Source organism: Rhinolophus ferrumequinum, chromosome 3 (assembly GCF_004115265.2).
Source record: "Rhinolophus ferrumequinum isolate MPI-CBG mRhiFer1 chromosome 3, mRhiFer1_v1.p, whole genome shotgun sequence".
Lineage (NCBI taxonomy): Eukaryota > Metazoa > Chordata > Mammalia > Chiroptera > Rhinolophidae > Rhinolophus > Rhinolophus ferrumequinum.
In genome coordinates, this window is record NC_046286.1 from 1091954 (window position 1) to 1099683 (window position 7730).

At 43.9% G+C, this 7730-nt stretch overlaps 1 pseudogene; it reads left to right on the forward strand.

The window, feature by feature from the left end:
- The first annotated feature begins 4489 nt into the window (after positions 1 to 4489).
- LOC117020259 (E3 ubiquitin-protein ligase makorin-1-like) lies at positions 4490 to 7435 on the forward strand (annotated as a pseudogene).
- The last annotated feature ends 295 nt before the right edge of the window (positions 7436 to 7730 follow it).

Sequence of the window (7730 nt, forward strand, 5' to 3'; positions counted from 1 at the left end):
TCTGGGGAATGTCAGCAGCCACCTCATGGGGACACTCAAGCAACCTCAAGGAAGAGATTTATGTGGCGAGAAACGGAGGACCCCTGTCAGCAACCAGCACAAGTTGCCAGGGACATGAGTAAGCCACCTTGGAAGAGGACCGTCCAGGCCCGCTCAAGACTTCAGGGGACTGCAGCCCCAAGTGACATTCTGACTGTGACCACATGAGGCCCTGAGCCAGAGCCACTTACCTCAGCCATTTCCAGATCCCAGACGCACAGAAACTGTGAGGTAATAAATGTAGATTGTGTTCAGCACTAGGCTTTGGAGAGATTTCTAACATGATCATAGGTAACATAAGCTCTTTTAACACAGCCCTCAAATCCCAAGCGTCTTCCCTGCCTGTCACTTTCTGCCTACAAGACACTCCCTGCCTGGTTTCTTCCTGTCCCTCAAGTACCTCTGGACCCGCTGAATTCCAAACCCCTTCCACACTAGAACACAGAACCTGCAGGGCTCTGCCTCTGCCCTTTCTATGCCACCAAGGACAGCAGAAGCAAGCGCGGATCAGTGCAGGTCAGTGAGCTACACGGAGCACACTCGAGATTAGGGTCCTTGGGTTCTCACTGAGAGACTTTCATTTGTGGGGAAAAAAAGGAAAACGAAACTTAATCATTTACAACAAACATTTACTGAGTATTCTGTGTTAAGCAGAGTACTAAATAGCAGGCATAAAAATGGTCCTTGTTTAAAATTTCACAGAAATGACAAGTAAGTTTTGTAGCAGGACCTACTGGTACCCCAACTATATCCCCTCAGGCCAAAGACTGGCTGAGGATTTTTTAGAGCCCAGGGCAAACAGAAAACGTGGGGTCCCTTGTTTAAAAGTTAAAAGACTGTCAAGAGGTTACTAGCAGAATATTCAATCAAACTGCACATGGGACACGCCCCAGGCGTTCATCTCTCCATGATGGCTGTCAGCGGCTCTTCCTGAGACCTTTTGTTCTGGCTGAAGGGACATGTTGGCTTACACTAAGAGGAAGCAAGGAATGCTTAACACCCCTGGCACCAGCCCTCAACCAGTGAGAAGGGGGGGGTGGTAGATAAACACTCCAGCCTCTTTGCCCCTTGGCTGTTGTAACTGAGGAGTACTCTAGTCTTCAGAGTATTCCACTGGGATTGAAATGCAGTTGCCCACGCGGTAAGTGGGACATTTTCTGGGACAGCTTCTAAAATAAACCATGTGCACTCATATTGTCTCAGAGTCTGCTACTCAGAGAACCCAAACCAAAACAAGTTTCCTCTTACAAGGCAATTCTGATTAATAGTGGCTGCAAGGAACCCAGTATAACGAAAAAATTTTAAGCTGTATCTGGATAGAACAGCAATGAACACAATAACTGATTAGTAATGTTGGCCATAAGCATGGCAAAATGAATGATGAAATACCTTGTACTTGGACTTGACAGAAAAATGCAGTTATTGAAGTCTGTTAATCAACAGTTACAGGGTCTTATTTCTGTTACAGAAATATGTCTTTCAGCAATGGGAAAGATGAATTGAGGGGAGGCGAAAATGAAGGTAGGAAGATCAATTAGGAACTGAGAAGCTAGCAACTGGGAAATAGGACGGGATATTGACACAGTGACTTTCCACAGCCTGGGAGCCCTTAACTGGCCAAAACAGTGAGAAAGCAAACTAAGCTGTCAGGATAAGTTAATCTGTGTTGCATAAGGGACCACAAGTACTGGGAGCACCTATCCAGCAAGGCCCTGGTTTAACTAGCAAAGAGTGAGAAATGGGAGAAAAGTCAAGGGACCAATTTTGAGAACTGGGAACTGATGGTTCTTTTGACTCTAAGGCTAAACCAGGAGCAGGAGCAGCCCATCTCTTTTTCCCATTTCACTGTCCATTTCACAACCATTGCACTGTCTCCTGTCACAGATCTCACTCTGCCTTGCCTGTCCTCTCCAGAACAGTTCAAAGCACTGACAGTGTTGCCCATCCCACTGATTTTCACCCAGGAATACTTAATGAAATCAAAATAAACTGTATCAAACAAGATACCATAATCCCAGAGCTACTGGAAACCAAACCTTACAACTTTTCAGGAACTTAGAGGAGATCACACCATGAGACTCTGCCATGGCAGGGAAAGATGAGCTTGGGGATGTGTCCTAGTTGACTCCCTTTGGGATTGAAAAACAAAATTAAGAATGAGGATGTCATTACAATGGTATACAAGTGTATTTCCAACGGGTACACCCCTACTCAAAGTTTGGGTAACCATCCAACATCAAAAGTCAGTGGACCAAATCTGAAAAACCATTCATTTGCAGAATGTCTGGTTCAAATTCAGCCAAATGACTGACCCAGGGGTAAGAAGACTTGTGTAGCCAAAGACCAAGGAATTTAATAGTTAAAATGAGGCACACACCTTGCAAGAAATCTTCGAAGAGCTCCCTTACCCAGACAATGTCTGAGTCAACATAATTAAGCTTCAGAATAGATAACAAAACTCACAATGTACCAGTTAAGAAGGTTGATACCACCACTGAAGAATTCTATACCATCACCGAGTCTTAGAATGTGAAGACACTCATCAAACTCAGGAAATACCCGTTTCTATGAAATTAAGCCCTTTACTGAGAAACATCACAACTATCTACAGCAATAGCACACTGGTTTTGACTTTTAACTTTCAGTTTGGATGTAGAAAGCTGGAAAGAGCATTGCTACCATCCGAACAAGAAAAAGCCAAAAAGTCTAAAAAAAATCATAATGTTCCTTCAACCTATCAGAAAGCTATCCAAGAAAGCAAATAAAACAACAAAAAAGAAAGCTATCCAAGAAAGAAATAAAAAAAAAAAAGAAAGAAAGAAAAAGAAACTATCTAAGTAGCCAGAAATCCAAAAAAAGACAGGAACCCGCAGAGACATGATGTGAGCACAGACTCATGAGAGGCAGAGCAGTAGACGGGGCTCCCATACAAGTGGGTAAGAAGCATTTAACTAAAATTATTTATGAACTGTTAAAGGACGACGTGAAAATATAAACTCCTGGGAGGCACATGACAAAGATGCTTCATACCCACTTACAGGCCTTTCTCCACAGACCTCCACGGGGTGCTCAGGAGAAAGATGGGGGCGGGCGGAAGACTAGAGAAGACCTCCCCTGTGATACAGGACTGAAGGAGAGGAGATGCCACCATAGTGGAAGAGGCAGAAAGTCCAGCTTAGACATTTCTCACCTCTGGAACAAAAGGCAGAAAGCTTCCTTATAAATTCTAACATTTAAGAAAGAAATAATAGCAAATCTACAGAACCTCTTCTATAAAACATATTAATAGGTGGCAATATTTCCCAACTAAGTATCTTGATACAAAACCAGACAAAAACATTACAAGAAAAGAAAACTACCGATGAACACCCTTCATGAAAAGAGATGCAACATGAATGGATCTTGAGATTATTATGCTAAGTAAAATTAATCAGGTAGAAAAAGAGAACTATATGACTTCACTCATATATGGGATATAAAACTGAAAGCAACAAAGGAACAAGAGAAACAAATAAAGAAACAAAAACTCATAGACACAGACAAAAGTTTAGTGGTTACCAGAGGGTAAGGGGGGAGGAGGGTGGTAGATGAGGGTAAAGGGGATCAAATGTATGGTGATGGAAGGAGAACTCACTCTAGGTGGGGAACACACAATGCAATATGTAGATGATGTATTACAGAATTGTACACTTGAAACCTAAGTAGTTTTGTTGACCACTGTCACCCCAATAAATTTTAATTTTAAAAAAAAAGAATAGATGCAAAAATTCTCAACAAAACCCTACCAAGTAAGGCCCAGCAATTACAAAAACTATAATACATGACGACCAAGTGGGGTTTATCCTCCAAAAGCAGAGCTCGTTCAACATTCAAAAATCAATCACTACAACTCATAATTAAGACTATAAGAGGAAAAAAAAAGATCATTATCAACTGATACATAAAAAAAGCATTTGACAAAATTCGACATTCACTCATGATAAAAACTCTCACCAAATTAGAAACAGAGAACTTCCTAAATCTGACAAAGGCTTCTATGAAGTCTACATTTTATATCACACTTAATGGTAAAAATCTAAAGCTTCTGCCCAATAGCAGGAATAAGGCAAGGATGTCTGCTCTCATTACTCCTATTCAGTTCTGTCCTGAAGAACTAGGCAGAGCAAAAAAGGCAAGAAAAAAGAAACAAAAGGCATCTGGATTGGAAAGTTAGAAATAAGACTTGCCTCTATTTGGGAAGAGCATGATCCTACACATAAAATCTCAAAGAATTTACCAAAAAAGCTACTGGAATTAATAAGTGAATTTATCAAGTTTGCAGGACTAAAATCCTAACGTACAAAACTCAGCTGCGGAGACTCGACGCGGGGCCGAGGGGAGCAAGCGGGCGCATCGGCCTCCTTCCTCTCCCCTCCCCTCGCCCCGCCGCCTTCTCCTCCCCGCAGCCCGACCGGACCGGAACTATGTGATGCGGAAGTTCCAGTGCCATTGTGCCATTGCTGTGTGGGATAAACAGTAACGGTGGAGGCTGCAGCTCCGGGAACAACAGCCACACCATCAGGAGCAGGAGCGGCGGCGGTGGCCTCCCCCACCCCTATCCCCACGGTCACCTCCCTGTCCCCAGGGGCGGGGGGAGGGGGAGGCGGCAGCTGCGGCTGGACTAAACAGGTCACCTGCAGGTATTTCATGCATGGGGTTTGTAAGGAAGGAGATAACTGTCGCTACTCGCATGACCTCTCTGACAGTCCATGCGGCGTAGTGTGCAAGTATTTCCAGCGAGGCTACTGTATTTACGGAGACCGCTGCAGGTATGAGCACAGCAAACCATTGAAACAGTAAGAAACGACTAGTATAGATCTAACTGCAAAGGTGTCCCCTGCTGCTTCCTCAAGTCTCTCATCAGCAGTTGGACCGATTGTGGAAATGAATACGGGTGAAGCCAAGTCAAGAAATTCAAACTTTGCAACTGTAGGAGCAGGTTCAGAAGACTGGGTGAATGCCATTGAGTTTGTTCCTGGCCGGCCCTACTGTGACCGGACTGCCCCTTCCTGCACTGACGCACCCCTGCAGGGCTCAGTGACCAAGGAAGACTCCGAGAAGGAGCAAAGCACAGTGGAAACGAAGCAGTAGCTTTGCCCGTACGCCCGCAGTGGGAGAGTGCTGATACGGGGAGAACTGTGTGTATCTCCATGGAGACTCCTGGGACGTGTGGGCTGCAGGTCCTCCACCCAGTGGGCCGGCCCAGAGATCACAGCACATAAAATCTTGCATTGAGGCCCATGAGAAGGACACGGAGCTGTCGTTTGCTGTCCAGCGCAGCCAGGACATGGTGTGTGGCATCTGCATGGAGGTGGTCTACGAGAAAGCCAACCCCAGCGAGTGCCGCTTTGGCATCTTGTCCAACTGCAGCCACACCTACTGTCTCAAGTGTATTCGCAAGTGGAGGAGTGCTAAGCAATTTGAGAGCAAGATCATAAAGTCCTGCCCTGAATGCCGGATCACATCTAACTTTCTCATTCCAAGTGAGTACTGAGTGGAAGAGAAGCAGTAACTGATTCAGAAATACAAGGAGGCCATGAGCAACAAGGCGTGCAGGTATTTTGATGAAGGATGTGGGAGCTGCCCATTTGGAGGGAACTGTTTTTACAAGCATGCCTACCCCGATGGCCGTAGAAAGGAGCCATAGAGACAGAAAGTGGGAACATCAAGCAGATACCGGACCCAACGAAGGAACCACTTCTGGGAGCTCATTGAGGAAAGAGAGAACAGCAACCCCTTTGACAACGACGAAGAAGAGGTGGTCACCTTTGAGCTGGGCGAGATGTTGCTTATGCTTTTGGCTGCAGGTGGGGAGGACGAGCTGACAGACTCTGAAGACAAATGGGACTTGTTTCATGATGAGCTGGAAGATTTTTATGACTTGGATCTATAGCAGCGTTGCGTGGGGTAGGAACTGCTTGCTCTGCTGTACCTCAGACAGGAGCTGTGCCCTGTGGTGGGGTGGCACTGTCCGTGTTTCCTAGGCAGGCCTGTCAACTCCAGGTGTTGTCGGAATAACTTTTATCCAGGGCCCGTCTTCTCAATAATCCCTCACCTTTCCCCATAGAGTGAGTTGTTTTCTGTTTAAAAAAGCTACAAAAATAAATCTTAAAGTTAGTTTTCTTGTAACATGAATTTAACTGTCAGACAGTTAGTGTAGGTTTGTTGCGTCATCTGTTTTCAACCAAGTTCACACAGTTCTAGGGTAGTGTTTATGGACTTTTCACACTCATTTTGAGGACCTCAGACTCACAAGTAACAGCACTGGCCCTGCTTTGAGGTCCAAGGAGAGGTGTGATGGGTGAAGGATCTCAACTGTGGCAAGTAGCCTCTGCTACAGAAACTTGAGGTTGCGTGGCGTGGTGAAATCTGCACATCTGTGTTTTTATCTCTGTTCCCTACCCCGTAATCCCCACCCCGTGCTCTTGTTCTGTGGTTTTGGTTTCTTGTTTAATTGCACACTAGTAATACTACGGGGTAACCAGATGCAAATGTGCTGAGATTTTTACTGTGTTTAGTGTGATAGGAATATTGTAAAAGAACACACATAAAAGAGTGGCATAAAAGATATGCAGAGTTGGAAGTTGACATACAGCTGATAGACGTGGCTTGTGTGTGTGTGTGTGTGTGTGTGTGTGTGTGTGATAAGCTCATTTCTGCATCGATGCGGTGTTCTTAGCCGTAGTGGAAAAGCTTGGTTTAGTCGTTTCAGTCTAGTGTGGCAAATAGATCATACAGGACAAAGCAGTGTGTCGGTAGCTGTTATTAGAGCAGTGCTGGCGCGTCTGTCTGTATAAATAGAGAAATGGGCTTAGCCATAGAGGTTAAAACTATCTGGTTATCCCATCTATTAACACAAACTGGGTCTTGGACACACAGTTGTATTTAATGTTTAATGATCTCACCTTCCCAGTCCAGGCACTTTCTGATAAACCTTCACCCTTTGAGGGGTTTTATTGTTGGGTTTTTGTGTTTGTTTTTGTGGGTGTTTGCATCATTCCATCCCTGAGCTTTGCAGGTAGACAGATGTGATTCAAAACTATGTTCTAAGGTGTTTCTTGTAGTGGGATCTTTGGTTTGCAGGAATAAGTCACACTTTCCCACTGAAGTGCGGGAGGAGTGATAATCCACGAGACAAGTTGTTAGATGGATTCCTTGACCGGAAATTGTTAGCTCTGCGTTTTGTTGCTCTGTTTCCTGAAAATAATTTGGAGATGCTCCTGAGTTGTCCATCTACTGCTTTGATTCCTTGGATCCCACCCAATCTTTCACTTTAAGAGAAAACAACTGTTACAGAGGTCTCTGTATTTTGCAGCTGCCCTTTTGTACGAAGCACTTTTCCCAAATAAAACAATTTTAAAAAAAGCAACTCAGCTGCATTTCTATATCGTAACAATAAACAGAAAACATTTTTAAAGTACTATTTGTAATTGCACCCAAAACATGACATACTTATGAATACATGTGACAAAATATGTGCAGGATCTGTAGACTAAAAACTACAAAAATGATGAAAAAACTAAAGCAAGCCTAAAAAAATGGCATTATATACTATATTATACTATACTATATAGTTTAACAATATTAAACTATCAATTCTCTCCAAATTGATCTATAGATTCTCAACAGGATTTTCAGAGAAATCAAGAAAC